We start from the raw sequence: 15,652 nt of genomic DNA on the forward strand, positions 1-15,652 counted from the left end.
TATGCCCAAAGAGAAATGAAAACATGTCCACACAAAAACTTGTACACAAATGTTCATAGCAGTATTCTTCATAGTCGCCAGAAGGCAGAAACAACTCAAATGCCCATCAACTGATTAATGGATAACCAAAGTGGTATATCCATATAATGGAATATTATTCAGCCATAAAAAGGAATTAAATATTCATATGTGCTACAATGTGGGTGAACCTTTAAAACATTATGCTTAGTGAAAGAAGCTAATCTCAAAAGACCAATATTGTATGATTCTATTTATATTAAATGTCCAGAATAGGCAAATCTATAGAAACAGAAAGTAGATTAGTGAATGCCTAGGGTTGGGGGATGGGAAGGTTGAAGGATGATGGTTAAAGGATAGGGGATTTCTTTTGGGGTGATGAAAATGTTCTTAAATTGAGAGTGGTGATGGTTGCCTAACTCAGTGAATATAGCAAAAAGTACTGAATTTTACACTTTAAGTGGGTGAATTGTATGGTATGTGAATTATATCTCAATAAAGCTGTTACCCAAAAAACTCCATTAACATGAGGGATTTTTTTTCCCTAGGTCTAAATAAGAATATTTAGAAAATGATTTAAGACAAATAAACAAATTACTACATGTTATTTTTTAAAGTCCTTCTTATTATTGCTTCAAAACCAAAACAGATCCTTACAGTTAAGATAATTTAGGAATATTCCCACCTGACATGGGATGGATTTGAGCTCCTTCAACAACTTTCTTGAACTTGGAAATTCCATAACACAAGAAAAAGAAGACTTTTTCCACTGAAAAGCACTGGATAATTGGTTAAGTAAAAAGCAGCTTGTGTCAGCTTTTTAATAGCCGTCAGGAAACCTACAAAGTAGCTTAATCTTTTATTATTGCCTATATGTATTGTAAGGCCTAAAATTTCCTGTGCTGCCTTAACATCTCTGAGCCTTCAGGGTCCCAAAGGCCTAACTATGAGTTCTACTCTCGCCAGATAGACCCCTCACCCAGCAGGAAAGACCCCCTACCTTGCTAGTTTCCCCATAAACTGGACAAGCTACACCTGACCTGTCCTCAAACTAATGGGCTTCACCTCCCTGCAGCCTGTGGAATTATTCAAATAAGCCAATCACATCCTCCTGTGGGAACCAAGGATCCCCCTCATCCTCTTGTTACGACAAAGACTGCCTCCCATAGCCCCTGTTTGTTCAGGCTACTCCTGAGAGCAGCCCGGTGTGGCGCTGCATGGTGTTTGGTGTCCTCCTCCCCTGGTCTGTGAATATACGTGATTAATAAACTGCTGTCAATCTCACAGGTCCAGTGTTGGGTGTCGTGCATTCGGCCATCCCCAGAACCCTAGGGTGGGACTCTCTCCCTCAGCACCGGGATGAAGAGGAGGTGAGCAGAGCACTATATCTCCTACTCAACCAGCTCCTGCCTCCTGCAGCAGCTGCTGCCGCTCTCTCTGCTGCTGCAACAGCTCGCAGTCTCCTATCAGCCTGACCTCTTGCCCCAAGCAAAACCATCAAATTCTGAAAACTTCACACCTGTTCCAACCAGTGCACTATTTACCTTACAGATAACCCACAGCCACCATCATCCCACGAACCTATCAAACCATCTGCTGCCAGCTTCTCTGCCGCAACTTACCAAGCCCTAGCTCCTCTGTCTCAGAGCTGAGGAATTGGAGCCAAAGACAGTCTTATGCCTTTTGGCAGAGCAGGCCTTTAGTACAGGTTTATTTATTGATTTGGTGCTCATTGACGGGGGGTGCTCATGTGGATGGGACAGTGGGATGAGTGTCGCCCTAAACAAGGGCATAGTCACCTAATGAATTTTTGATCATGTGGGCACGGATCTTCACATTTGCCCTTCCTGCCTCACGGTTTATAGTGAACAGCAAACAGGGAGATGAAGGACATGAAGAGCCTCCGTGGACTCTGGAGGGCCACACAACTTTAAGGGACTCACATTCATTTGTTTCTAGAAAATTGCTAAAGCCAGACCCTGCTTCCATGACAATGCTACAGCGCCACAATGATTGTAATAGTAGAATTTTTTCAGGAAACTGTTCACAGTTACTGATTCGTGTGTACTATGGGACGTATCATAGCCCCATAAGGAAAAATCCTGACAGACATGACACCAAAATGTGAATTTGTCCCTCCCCACCAGCCTTATGAAGAAGTTTTGCTATGTCTCAGTCTCAGAAAATACTAGTGAACACCTAAGATGTGCCAAGCATTATATTAGGGGCTGGAGACAGAGAAGCATGGTTGCTATTTGGCAGCAATATTAAAAAGATTTTTTTTAATTTTAAAATTGTGTTAAGAAACATACAACATAAAATGTACCATCTTTTTTTAAAGTTGAGGTGTAATTGACAGATAATATTATATTAGTTTCAGGTGTACAAGATAATGATTCAATATTTGTATATATTGAGAAATGATCACCACAATAAGTCTGGTTAACATCTGTCACCATACATAGTTACAAAATTTTTTTTTCTTGTGATGAGGATTTTCAAGATCTACTCTGTTAGCAACTTTCAAATATGCAGTACAGTATTATTAACTATAGCCAGCCCTGGTGGTCTAGTGGTTGAGATTCAGTGCTCTCACCGCCTCGGCCTGGGTTAGTTTCCTGGTCAGGGAACAATACCACTCATCTATCAATTGTCATACTGTGGCAGCTGCATGTCCACCAGTATTTCAAATACCAGCAGGGTCACTCATGTTGGACAGGTTTCAGCGGAGCTTCCGGACTAAGACAGACTAGGAAAAAGGACCTGGCCACCCACTTCCGAAAAAGTTGGTCATGAAAACCCTATGAATAGCAGTGGAACATTGTCTGATACAGCGCTGGAAGGTGAGAGAATGGCGCAAAAAGACCGGGCAGGGTTCTGCTCTGCTGTACACAGGGTCACCAGGAGTCAGAATTGACTCATGGCACTAACAAGAAATTATTAACTGTAGTCACCATGCTGTACGTTACATCTCCGTGACTTAATTATTTTATAACTGGATGTTTGTACTTTTGGCCCCCTTCACCCTTCCCCACCCCACCCCACGCCCACCTCTGGCATCCACCAATCTGTTCTCTGTATCTATGAGCTTGTTTTTTTGTTGTTGTTGTTTTAATTCCACATATAAGTGAGATCATACAGTATTTGCCTTTCTCTGTCTGACTTATTTCACTTAGCATAATGCCCTCAAGGTCCATCTATGATGTCACAAATGGCAAGATTTCATTCTTTTTTATGAGTGAATAGTATACCATTGTATACATACCACGTCTTCTTTATCCATTCGTCCATTGATGGACACAGGTTTTTTTACATATCTTGGCTATTATAAATAATGCTGCAATGAACATGGGGGTGCATATATCATTTCAAATTAGTGTTTTCGTTTTCTTCAGATAAATACCCAGAAGTGGAATTGCTGGATCATATGATAGTTCTATTTTTAATTTTTTAAGGAATCTCCTGTTATGAGAGGTTTGGGGATTCGATCGGAGACGTAAAAGAAACTTTCCATTCCAAACAAATGGACTGAAGGTATATTTTATTATATAGAGGATAGTAAAGGCGATAGTCCGCAAACAGATCCGAATAGGTCAAATAATAAGAGGGAAAAAACACCAGCTTGACTGGAAAGGGAAAACATCCACATCGGCTGAGATAACAGCCGATTCGACTAGGTCATATAATAAGAGGGAAAAACATCAGATCAATTGGAAAGGGAAACACCAGATCGACTGAAGGGAAATGACACAAATCAACCAGAAAGAGAAACACCAGGTTGACCGAAAAGAGAACACATCAGATCAATTAATTCACAATAAATCAATTACTCATAACATTTATGCCCCATTGCCAGGAGAGTCCTGTCAATCAACACGGCTGGGCAAGGATCACACATCCTGGGCAGGGCATCCCTTCCACAGGTGGAACTCTCACTGGATCTCAGTCTCCAGCAGTTTATATAAGCAGTTACAGAGTTTACAGAGCAAGCATTCAGTGTTTCCATGCACAAATGGTTATCAGTGGCGTACGTGCACTGAGCCCCCTGGCTATCGGCCCAGCCCAGTAGTTGTGTATGTGCATTGTTTACCCTGCTTATCGTCCCAGCCCGGCACAGATGGCCAGTCTGTCCCAGGCTGTGGCACCCAAAGGGCCTTGAAATTTTTACACATTGCAACTATCTCCATGGGAGAAGGGCCAGTTCTCACCACACAGCAGCTTTTGTATTTCTTTTTGTGCTGGTGGCTGTAGGTCAATGGAGTGGCCAAACATGGCTGTACTCATGTCAAGACACCTCCATACTGTTTTCCATAGTGGCCGCACCAATTTACATTCCCAGCAACAGTGCACTAGGGTTCCCTTTTCTCTACATCCTTGCCAATACTTGTTATTTCTTGTGTTTTTGACAATAGCCATTCTAACAAGTGTGAGGTGATATCTCATTGTGGTTTTGATTCGCATTTCCCTGATGATTAGTGATGTTGAGCATCTTTTCATGTACCTGTTGGCCATCTGTATGTCTTCTTGGGAAAAATGTCTGTTTAGATCCTCTGCCCCCTCTTTTTTTTTTTTTTTGGTGAGGAAGATTAGCCCTGAGCTAACATCCATTGCCAATCCTCCTCTTTTTGCTGAGGAAGATTGGCCCTGGGCTAACATCCGTGCCCATCTTCCTCTACTTTATATGTGGGATGCCTGCCATAGCATGGCTTGATAAGCGGTGCATAGGTCTGTGCCTGGGATCCAAACCTGTGAACCCTGGGCCGCCGAAGCGGAATGTGCGAACTTAATTGCCATGCCACCTGGCTGGCCCCCCTGCCCATTTTTCAATTGGATGGGTTTTTTTTTTGTTATTGAGTTGTATGAGTTCTTTATATATTTTGGATATTAACCCCTTATCAGATATATGATTTGCAAATATTTTCTTCTGTTCAGTAAGTTGTCTTTTCATTTTGTCGATTTCTTTTCCTGTGCAGAAGCTTTTTAGTTTGATGGAGTCCCACTGGTTTATTTTTGGTTTTGTTGCCTTGCTTTTGGAGTCAGATCCAAAAACTCATCACCAAGACCAACGTCGAGGAGCTTACCGCTATGTTTTCTTCTAGGAGTTTTATTGGTTTCAGGTCTCAAAATTTACCGTCATAACCATTTTCAAGTGTACAGTTCAGTAGTGTTAAGTGTATTTGCATTGTTGTGCAACAGATCTCCAGAACCTTTTTGTCTTACAGAACCGAAACTCTGAACCCGTTAAACAACAACTCTTCGCCTCCTTGGTTAAGTTATTCCTGAGTATTTTATTCTTTTTGATGCTATTGTAAGTGAAATTGTTTTCTTAATTTTCTTTTCAGGTATTTTTCTTTTCATATTTTTATGTGTTGAAGCAGCAGCATTTTCATACATGAGCATTTTCATTAATGCGCACGGGCTAAGGTTTCCAGGGAGTTGGACAGGAAGCCCCAGAGTAGCATCAGGCAGCAAGACCACCAGCGCTCGCTATGCAGACATGTGAGTATCGCTAGATGGCAGCCAGAGGCACTAGAGGGCAGCACCTGCCCACCCAATGCGCCTGTCCCGAGGACTCTCAGTGCCGCTCCAGTGGTTCTCAATCCTGGCCTTACATTAGAATCACTGGGAGGCTTGTTAAAAATGGCTGGTTACATAATTTGTGGGGCCCAGAGAAAAATGAAAATGTGGGCCCTTTGTTCAAAAAGTAGGAAAAAAATGCCTTTAAAGGTACTAAAATATAAAGCTTTTTCATTTTTACTATAGTCTCTCTCTCGACTTGTCCTTGTATTTTTTTTACCTGCCTAATGTTATTCTAAGTAAAAAAAATTACAACTTTGAATAATCAGTCTGAATTTTACTGTTCATCTTTATATTGTGCAATGCCAGTTTTAAATGCAAATATCAGAGCATTTAACCTTCAAGCAGTCACCAGCATTACTCAATTCATCTTTTGTAGCTAACTCATGCACATGGACTTCATTCTTACCAGAACAGTGGAAACACTGCACAGAATTCACTCAGTTATTTTTATTTTACTTCTTGCTATGTGCATATCTAGCCACACTCTGTGGAAGTCAGTGGCTTTCATAATATGCTTACCTTGGACTCACTTTGAGTCTTGAACAACTCCTACACATCGTGGGTCCACCAGAATTCTGTGTTTACGGCGACGTTGCGAGGGCTCTATGTGAATGGGGCAGCAAGGAATGGCAGATATACATGGGCATGTATCTCCTCTGCTGATGCACACTCCATTAGCCCATCAGACATCACTTACAAAATGCAAGTTCAAAGATAAAATTACACTCCACACACAAAAGTTTATTCCATTTCAGAGGTTATGGGCAACTGGAAATCAATTCAGGGACACCCCAGGGAGCCCATGCAACCTGGTTAAGAAACGAGTGTGGATCCTGCCAAAACCACAGACCGCAGCTCAGAGATGGGGGTCTTCAGCAAGGTCAGAGTCCTTCACAATCTGAGAAGTTACGGCAAAGACCTCCTTGTGCTGCTCTCAGGTGTACCCACATAGCATGGCAGTTAAGAGTAGTTTCTTTGGAATTAGACCTGAATTGGAATCTCAGTTTTACCACTTGCTTTGTGACCCTGAGTAAGTTGTTTTCCTCTCTGTGTTTTAGTTCTTTTATCTGTAAAATGGAGATGGTAATATTACAAACTTCGTAGAGTGCTTGTAGGATTAAATGGGATTTTTTAAAATAAGAGTTTAGCACTGTGCCAGGCACAGTTGGTGGATATAATGGAAGAAAAAAATAGGACAGACCAAAGCTAAGGAGCACCCTCACTGAAGGCCTCTTCTGGCCTCTCTGACTACCCGCTTACCTGGCATTGCCTTCACTTGGTAGAGGGTAGACTGGGCAACACAATTAGAAAATAGGAAGAGATTGAAAGCATAAACACTTGGTAAGATGAAAGTAAAAACTGTCACTGTTGGAAGGTGATATGATTGTACGCCTGAAAAACCCAAGATAATCAACTCAAAAATTACTACTAGTCCTACTATGAGTGAGAGAGAGAGAGAGAAAATTCAGTAAGGCAGAAGAATACAAAAATTAATATGCTGAAATCAAAAGCCTTTGTATATACAAATGACAACCAGAAGATATATTGGAGAAGAAAATCCCCTTTACAACAGCAACACAAAGGAATAAATACCTAGAAATAAAATATGTAAAACTCTTTTGGGAAAAATGTTAAAACATTTTCAGAGACGTAAATGCGGTTTTGAAAAAAATAGAAAGATATACCATATTCTTAGGGATAGGAACACTAAAAAATTCTTCCTAAGTTAATTTATAAATTAATGTGATCCCAATGAAAATACCAATAGATTTCTTAGGGGAGGCAATTAGACAAGCTGATTCTAAATTTATGGTGGAAAGTAAGCAAAAAGTAAAACTCTCAAAAGGAAGAACTGTGATAGCACTGAGATTAGTGCTATCAAATAATAAAAAAGATTATATTGCCTTAATTATTAAAAGAGTATGGTGCTTGTACATGAATAGACTGACAGATAAATGGAACAGACAGACATATCCAGAAATAGATCAAATATGTATTAGTATATGATAGAGGTGGCATCTCAAATCAGTAGAATAAACATGTATCTCCTAAATAAGTGGTTTTAGGACAACTGGATAGCCTTCTCAAAAAATACAGGTGAATTCATACTTTATACCATACAGTTGGATAAACTTCAAATCAATAGAAGGTTTAATTTTAAAAATCATACATAAAAAGTTCACACATAAACATACTAGAAGAATATATGGAATAATTCTTTTAGAACCTTGGAGAAAGGAAAGCCTTTCTATTTCAGACTGTGAAACCATAAAGTAAAGGATTAATTCATTCTACTACATAGAATAACTTCTGAATGGCATAATACACCATGAACAAAGCCAAAAGACAAATTACAACCTGAAAAAAATTGCAAATCTTGTTACAGACAAAGGCTAATCTCCATTATATATAAAGAGAACCTAATAACCCATAGAAATATTAGCAAAGGACATAAACAGTCTGTAGAAAAAGAAATACCAATGACTTTTAAAAACATGAAAAGATGTTCAAACTTACTCATAATAAGATAAATGCAAATTAAAATCACTTCACAGCAGATTGACAAAATCCAGAAGTTTGACCGTACACTCTTCTGGCAGGGTGAGGAGAAAGTGACAATCTCATACTTTGCTGGTGGGAGTGCAAAATGATACAATCTCTATGGAGAACAGTTTTAGAAATATTTACTGTAAATTGCAAATACATTTTCCCTTTGACCCAACAATCACAACTTTGGGAATTATTCTTACACTTAATTCTGTCTTGGCAACAGCTTTTCAGAGGACCCAGACTAACACATACCCTTTGTATGGGAAAGGTGGAAAAGGTAAGAATATATATCCATATTTGCTTGTATTTACTTAAAATACACTGCAAGAGGGGCCGGCCTGGTGTTGCAAGTGGTTAAGTGCGCGCGCTCCGCTGCGGCAGCCCGGGGTTCGCCGGTTCGGATCTCGGGCGCGCACTGATGGTTCGGATCCCGGGCGCGCACCGTCGCACCGCTTGTCAAGCCATGCTGCGGCAGCGTCTCGTATAAAGTGGAGGAAGAGGGGCACGGATGTTAGCCCAGGGCCAGTCTTCCTCAGCAAAAAAAGAGGAGGATTGGCAGATGTTAGCACAGGGCTGATCTTGCTCACCAAAAAAAAAAAAAAAAAATGCACTAGAAGAATATAGAAGAAAAATTCAGGGAAGCAATAGAAATGGTGTCGTGATAATGGGTTGGGTGAAGAAAGGGGAGAGAGCAAGACTTTTAGAAACATGTGAATGCATTATCCATGCAAAAAAATAAATTTAAAGGGCTCCTCTGGTAACTCTTGGAGAAAGATGTTTAAAAAATTTTCAATTGTGAAATAATTGTAGACTCATGGGAAATTGCAAAGATAGTACACAGATCTCGTGTACCCTTCCCCAATTTCTCCCAATGGTTATGTTTTACATAACTATAGTAAAATATCAAAACCAGGAAATTGACACTGATACAATGTGTGTGTATGGTTCTAAGCCATTTATCAGATATGTAGATTTGTATAACTACTACTACTGTCAAGGTATAGAACTATCCCATTACCACAAAGAACTAGGAGAAAGATTTTGATTGTACACACTAGAGGGAAAGCATCCAGCTTGAGGTGTTGGGAATTTAGGCTTGAACCTGGGGCTCAAACTCAGAATGGCTTGCTTTAAAGAAAGCATTTTATGTTACATCTCTCCAGCGTTAAGGTTGGCTGAGGCTGTAATCAAATACATCAAAAACGTGTCCTTATCCTCATTCTGAGATTGGCTGGGATGTGCTAGGATTTGAGATAAAAAGCTACTCTTTATTATGGAAATTCATCAAGATAATCACCATTAAATAACACCAGGTGTTAAATACTGAGAAAGCTAATTTCATAGCTGATCCTCAATTCTGAACATTAAATCAGCTTTAGCTTATTAGATTTCAGCTCAAATTTCAATATGTATATATTATAAAAGCCAGTTATAATGAATTAAGTTAAACTCTCTGAGAGACTGATACTTAGGATCAGTCAACAATGCATGAAGGCCTTGCTGGTGAGAGTGTAAATTACTACTCTTTTGGAGAGAAATTTGGCTATAGATATCAAAAGCTTAAAAATATGCCAATTTTTTGACTCAATAATTCCACTTCTAGGAATTTATCTTAAGGAAATAATTAAGTGTATGTAAAAAGCTTTATTACTTAGTATGGTCATCAAAAGAAATCATTAAAGGATACACTAGAATATATTCACTGAATGCAAAAGAAGACAGCCAGGAGAAAATGAACAAAAAAAGACACAAGACATATGGAAAACAAAAAGCAAAATGGCACACATAAATCCAGCCATATCAATAATAATATTACATGTGAATGGACTGTATAATAGTATCTTAGATGCTAAGAAGGCTGACTCTGTGGCCTCTCTCTTTGATTTGGCTGCCCACTACAAAACCTCAAGCCTTGCCTCAAACTAAACTTACTGTCCTGAGAGTGAGTTAGCTTTTCTGTTTCACTTTGACCTTTACTGACTTCACTCAGAAATCCTTCTTCTCAAATGGCCTGTCTGCAGACTTCCTGCCATCAGAACTCTATTGGGTCCCTGGTTCAACAGGAACAAATCCTTCTTCTCTCATCTACTTGACCTACTCTCTCAGTGTGCTTCCTTCGCACCGTATCTCAGGGGATGTGCATGCTCTATGCCCTAGCAGTAGCCCTCTAAAAACATTTTCTATTTTTCAAGCATCAACCTGGGGGAATCTGGAGTATGTTCAACTTGCCAATCAAGAATGACTTTCCAGGTGGTGACAAATATTAGCATCAACTCAGGTGGACATCAATTAAAGACTCCCTGCCAAAAATACCCCAGGGAAAATTGAAGTAAAGAGCAGATCTTTTAGAACATTTAGTATGTTCCAGATGAATACCTTTTTTGATACACCAGGAAGTATTGAGTCAAAGTGTAACTTCTTAGTGGGGAAGCCATAACTTACTGAATTCCAAAAGGAAAAGACATGGAGGAAGGTTAAATGCATATCACTAAGTGAAAGAAGACAATTTGAAAAGGCTACATACTGTATGATTCCCACTATATGACATTCTGGAAAAGGCAAAACTATGGAGATAGTATAAAGATCAGTGGTTGTCAGAGGTCGGGGGGAGGGAGAGATCAATGGGCAGAGCACAGAGGATTTTTAGGACGGTGAAAATACTCTGTGTGATACTATGATGGTGGATACAGGTCATTATACATTTGTCCAAACCCATAGAATGCACAACACCAAGAGTGAGACCTTATGTAAACTATGAACTTTGGGTAATGATGAGTCGATGTAGGTTCATCAGTTGTCACAAATGTACCACTCTAGTGGGGGATGTTGATAATGGGGGAGGCTATGCATGTGTTGGGACAGGGCGTATACAGGAAATCTCTGTACCTTCCACTCAATTTTGTGGTGAACCTAAAACTGCTCTAAAAAATAAAGTGTATTAAAATTAAAAATTTAAAAAGCAGCAGGCCACCAGCATCCTGGACTCAGTGTATTCTGAATCTGTTAAGAGGCCAGAGTGAGGTCAGAGAAAAGCAAAGTGGTGAGGCGTGGACAGGGGTGGAAGACAGGGCGAGGATCTGTTTCCTTTGGAATTCAGCAGCGTGGTGGCATGAAGCATGAATGGTTCCCTTATTCTACTGGGTGTATCAAGCAGGGCCAACAATCTCATCAGACTGTCTAATAGTCCAAGAGCCTTCCTCAAACAAAATGCTTTAGGATGGAAGAGATGGCCAGAATGCCATTCACAGTTCAAAGAGGCATCTTTTACATTCTTCCTTGGTCAGTCCAAAGCAATAATATATAGTGTTAGGATTCATTCTCTTGATAAAATTCTCCTAAGCTTAGAAAATGCATCCTTCACATAGCTGCTGTGAGAAATCTCATAGATTTTTAAAATACAGATGCTGAGAGACTTTCTCTTTCCTCTGGGGCTGTTAAACTGGGATGACAAATCCTGAAACTGTCTGCAACCATGTTCCGATTGTCCCAGCTTCGCAAAGCCCAAGCTCAGTAGGAGTGATGTTAAGGAAAAAAATTATTCGTTATACTTGTGAAAGCATGCTACAGCAGACTTTATTCAGGGAGACTGTCGCAACAGGTGCTTTTGCAATGGAGTTTTGCAATAGTGGGGGCAGATTGGGCTCAACTCTGAATATAACAAAGAAAAGTGGGAATTTATAGCCAAGGAGGAGGGTGGGGATCAGTGGATGGAAAATGACTAAGAGGAAACACCAGGGGTAAGGGGGGTTCAGGCTAAAATGACCTGAAGGCAGGCCAGGTGGTCAGACATCACCTTGGGGTGGTGAGGGATGAGGAACCCAATCAGATGTCGAGGGTGATGAGATGTGGAGGACAGAGGATTCTGGTTAAACTGACTTAGCAGGATTCTTGCTAAAATTGAACAGTGTGGGATGAACATGGAAGCCCAAAAGTCAGGGCTTATTTGAGAAGAGAGTTCAGAGGATCCTGACTAAAGTTTGGTTAAGGAGAGACTCTGTCATGAAAGGGGTCACAGAAAGAAAAATCAGATCCAAGATTGGAAAGAAATTATATTTCTTGAGTACTTGAACTCAGCTCTGTCCCTGGACTTTCCAACTTCCTGTAATGTGAACCAATACATTTCTTTTCTTACCTCAAATTTGTTTGAGTAGGGTGTCTTTCATTTGCAAATGAAAGACAGCTCATTAATCTGAAGAGAGAATCGACTTGTTGAATAAGTTTGAGGTGATTGGGCGAAAATTAAAAGCAGTGAGTCAATGGCAAAATAAGCAAGTCCACATTTCCAAACTAACACATCATCACGTACAATATACAAACTTCCTATGTACCATCCCTACTATGTCCTCAGGGCTATTGGCTTAAAGAGAGGATTATATAAAGGACATAGCAATGTTTGTGAAATTAGGATTCCAGCACTGAACAATTTTGTAATCTTGGGCAATATAATAGCTGACACTTATTAGAGATATACTTTATTCCAGATATTATGCTAAGTGCTTTATATGCATTATTTTAATTAATCCCCATTTCATAGACGAGGAGACTGAGACTCAGAGATATTAAGAAACTACCCCCAAGGACAGATATGTACTAATTACAATTTTAGGCTCTGAACTTAGACCTCTCTACTCCAAAACACACGCACCTTTTTTTTAAACAGTTTTATTGAGATATAATTCACATATCATACCATATATACCCAATTCACCTATTTAAAGTACACAATTCAATGTTTTTGGTATATTCACAGATATGTATAACCATCACTACAGTTTTAGAACATTTTCATCACCTCAAAAAGAAACCCCATTCCTTTTAGCTATCACCCATGTCCTCTCCCCTCCCAGCCCTAAGCAACCACTGATCTACTTTCTGTCTCTATAGATTTCCCTATGCTGGACTTTCCTATAAATGAAATCATATAGTATGTGATCTTTTGTGATTGATTTCTTTCGCTTAGTGTAATGTTTTTAAGGTTCATCATAGCATGTATAACTACTTTTTTATGGTTGATTAATACTCTATTAATACTCTATTAATAACAACATACCACATTTTGCTTATCCATTCATCCATCAATGAATATTTGGGTTGTTTCCACCTTTTGGCTATTATGAATAATGCTGCTATAAATATTCGGGTACAAGTTTCTGTGTGGACATATGTTTTCATTTCTCTTGAGAATATACCTAAGAGTGGAATTGCTGGGTCATATGGTAACTCTATGTTTAATCATTTGAGGAACTGCCAGAAAAAAGGAACTGTTTTCCAAAGTGCCTGCACCATTTTACATAATCACCAGCAGTGTACGAGGGTTCCATTTTTTCAAATCCTTGCCAACACTTGTTATCTGACTTTTTGATTTGAGCCATTCTAGTGGGTATGAAGTGGTATCTCATCATGGTTGTGATTTGCATTTCTCTGACAACTAATGATGTCTTTTTTTTTTTGTGAGGAAGATCAGCCCTGAGCTAACAATCGTGCTAATCCTCCTCTTTTTGCTGAGGAAGACCGGCTCTGAGCTAACATCTATTGCCAGTCCTCCTCCTTTTTTTTTTTACCCCGCAAAGCCCCAGTAGATAGCTGCATGTCATAGTTGCACATCCTTCTAGTTGCTGTATGTGGGACACGGCCTCAGCATGGCCGGAGAAGCGGTGCGTTGGTGCACGCTCGGGATCCGAACCCAGGCCGCCGGTAGCGGAGCGTGCGCACTTAACCGCTAAGCCACGGGGCCAGCCCTAATGATGTTTTTTCATAGCATCTTTTCATGTTCTTATTGGCTATTTGTATATCTTTGAAGAAATATCTATTCAGATCCTTTGCCCTTTTAGAATTTGGTTGTCATTGTTATTAAGCTGTAAGAGTTCTTTTTTTTTGGCAGGGAATGATTTGCCCTGGTAACATCTGTTGCCAATCTTCCTCTTTTTTTTTCCCTCCCCAAAGCCCCAGTGCATGGTTGTATATCCTAGTTGTAAGTCATACTAGTTCTTCTATGTGAGCCGCCAACACAGCATGGCAACTGACAGACGAGTGGTGTGGTTCTGCGACCAGGAAGTGAACCTGGGCCATGGAAGCAGTGAGCGCTGAACCTTAACCACTAGGCCATCAGGGCTGGCTCTGTAAGAGTTCTCTATATATTTTAGATACAAGTCCCTTATCAGATATATGATTTGCAAATATTTTTGTCCCATTCTATGGGTTGCATTTTCACAATCTTGATAATGTCATTTGATGCACAAAAGTTTTAATTTTGGTGAAGTTCAACTTATCTATTTTCTCCTTTGTTGCCTGTACCTTTGGTGTTATATCCAAGAAATCATTGCCAAGTCCAATGTCATGAAGACTTTCCCCTCTGTTTTCTTCTAAGAGTTTTATAGTTTTAGCTCTTACATTTAGGTATTTTGATTCTTTTTGAGTTAATTTTTTTTCATAGTGTAAGGTTAGGGTTCACCTTCATTCTTTTGCGTGTGGGTATCCAGTTGTCCCAGCACCATTTGTTGAAAAGACTATTCTTTCTCCATTGAATGATCTTGGCACTCTTGTCAAAAATCAGTTGGTCATAGATGTATGGGTTTATTCCTGGACTTTCAATTCTATTTCATTGATGTATATGTCTATTCTCGTGTCAGTAACACACTGACTTAATTCCTATTGCTTTGTAGTAAGTTTTGAAATTTGGAAATGTGAGTCCTCCTACTTTATTCTTCTTTCTCAGGATTGTTTTGGCTATTCAAGGTCCCTTGCAATTCCATATGAATTTTAGAATCAGCTTGTCGGTTTCTACAAAGAAGTCAGCCGGGATTCTGGTAGGCATTGTCTTGAATCTGTAGATCAATCTAGGGAGTATTGCCATTTTAATAATATTGTCTTTTGATCGATGAACATGGGATTTTAAAAAATCTTTACTTAGATCTTCTTTAATTTCTTTCTATAATTTTTCATAGTTTTCAGAGTATAAGTTTTGCACTTGTTTTGTTAAATTTTTTTTGATTGAGGTAACATTGGTTTATTACATTATACAAATTTCAGGTATATATCATTATTTTTCAACTTCTGTTTGGACTAACTCAGGTTCACCACCTAAGGACTGATTACCATCCATCACCATACACATGTGTCCTATCACTCCCTTTGCCCTCCTCCCTCCCCTCTTCCCCTCTGGTAACCACCAATCTAATCTCTGTATCTATGTGTTTGTTTGCTGTTGCCATTATTTTAATCTTCTATTTATGAGTGAAATCGTACGGTATTTGACTTTCTCCATCTGACTTATTTTGCTTAGCATAATACCCTCAAGGTACATACATGTTGTCACAAACGGCAAGATTTCATCTTTTTTATGGCTGAGTAGTATTCCATTGTGTATATATACCACATCTTTTCTATCCATTCATCCCTTGATGGGCACTTAGGTTGCTTCCAAGTCTGGGCTATTGTGAATAATGCTGCAGTGAACATAGGGGTGCATAAATCTCTTTGAATTGTTGATTTCAAGTTCTTTGGA

The 15,652-nt window shown here is 39.5% G+C and overlaps 1 long non-coding RNA gene across 1 annotated transcript; it reads left to right on the top strand.

Annotated features, from left to right (window-relative positions):
- The first annotated feature begins 5,049 nt into the window (after nucleotides 1-5,049).
- LOC147914461 (uncharacterized) lies at nucleotides 5,050-15,022 on the top strand. The gene is made up of 3 exons (XR_015555331.1): nucleotides 5,050-5,517; nucleotides 8,372-8,425; nucleotides 14,864-15,022. It is a non-coding gene; the product is annotated as an uncharacterized LOC147914461 (long non-coding RNA).
- Nucleotides 15,023-15,652: the final 630 nt, after the last annotated feature.

Source organism: Ceratotherium simum, chromosome 20, assembly GCF_057802395.1.
Source record: "Ceratotherium simum simum isolate JZ-2026a chromosome 20, ASM5780239v1, whole genome shotgun sequence".
Taxonomy (NCBI): domain Eukaryota; kingdom Metazoa; phylum Chordata; class Mammalia; order Perissodactyla; family Rhinocerotidae; genus Ceratotherium; species Ceratotherium simum.